The sequence below is a fragment of the Artibeus jamaicensis genome, unplaced genomic scaffold (assembly GCF_021234435.1).
Source record: "Artibeus jamaicensis isolate MK-2021 breed Jamaican fruit bat unplaced genomic scaffold, CSHL_Jam_final contig_685, whole genome shotgun sequence".
NCBI lineage: Eukaryota > Metazoa > Chordata > Mammalia > Chiroptera > Phyllostomidae > Artibeus > Artibeus jamaicensis.
Window position 1 is genome coordinate 28,517,647 of NW_026521924.1, and position 1,569 is coordinate 28,519,215.

Genomic DNA, 1,569 nt, shown 5'->3' on the forward strand with positions numbered 1-1,569 from the left:
TACTCAGCACATCCAGTTCATCACCTTGTTCTGACAGCAGTGCTTCCTGAGCACTTCTCAACTCCGTCCACTCTTCCTACTTAGGGTAGGCTGCCCCTGTCATCCACCCAGATGACCCCGGCAGCTTTATTCCTGCCTCCCTGGTCTATCCTCTACATGGTGGCAGAGTGCTCAAAAGCCCCTCTGTTAAAACTTTCAGTGGTTCCCTATTCCCTCAGGATAAAAATTCAGACTCTACAAAGTAAGTGGCCATAGAATTATGCAACAAGGACAATCATTAGAATGATAGCAGGCCTAGTATAATCTTGTAGGGACAACAAGGAGAAACCAGGATTCTCTGGGGCCAAACAGGATGGATGGCTGCCCTATCCGCAACCCTGCACTTGGGGCCGGGGAGATGTGTAAGGCATCAAATTTAGGAAGGCTTTCACCCTGAAGCCCCGGCGCCCTGCGCTTGCACAACACTGAGTGCCTCTCTAAAATCTGCACCCTGGGCGCTTCACTCCCCCCCCCCCCACGGCACTGCCTGCACCTCATGAGACTTGCTGTATCTCCCCAGTTACACTGGCCCTTTTCAAGGCTTCTGGAACACATTCTCTTCCCTCCTCAGGGCCTTGGACTGTGCTGTTTCTACTGTCCAGTTCTCATAGCATCATACTGTGAATTTGACAATCGAGGTCAAATTCAGATTTAAATAGTAGATTCTCGGGAGGAAGTCGTGTATCTCCTTCCCATCACTGGCCACACACAATTACCTTGACATTATTCCATGTACCACATGATTCAAGTTTACCTTGAAGAGAACAAAAAACATTTGCCTTGGACTTTGGGTCACTATATAGCATCAGGAGTAAGTGGGAAAGTATTTAGGCTTCTAAGGTGGACCCCACTCTGGTGTGTAATTTTTCTGGGTTCGAGTCCTTATTCACCGTTCACTTTGCTGTGTGACTTCAGACAAGAGACTTGAACCTCTCCTGGCGTTAGTTTCCCCTTTTGAAAAGAAGGATGGAGCAAATCAAACCCAGAGGGTGGCTGTGCAGATAAAGATGCTTTGCTAAAACGCTTGGCACACGGAAGAAGGGACACTAGGAGAACTGATATTTACCAAGATATATCCAGCTTTTAATGCTCACAACTCAAGGTGGCAACTCCTGAGTATCCCCATTTTAGAGATGAAGAGAGCGAGTCTGAGCTAGCAGATGGAGAAGTGAGGATTAAAACACAACCCTCTGATCCACGATGCTCATAAATGTTTACTTGCATAGATGTCTTGGTTCTCGTAGGAAACTCTCGCAAGCAAAATCGACAATAAAGCATATTTCTATGCAAAGAACCTCGCAGGAGGGAATATATCCCCGCAGAATGGCCCGAGGCATGCTGGTTATGATAGTCCTGCAGTGTCGAGGAGCCTGCTGGTAGTTGTAGTCGCCCCTTGCTCACACTCTCTCGGAGAGGCTCCGCCCCCTCCCCTGAGGTCACAGCTAGTCCCCATAGCAAGATTCCTCCAGCTGCCTGAGCAGGCGCTTGGCTCTGCTGAGCAGGTAACTTCAGTTGATGCGGATTAGAGAG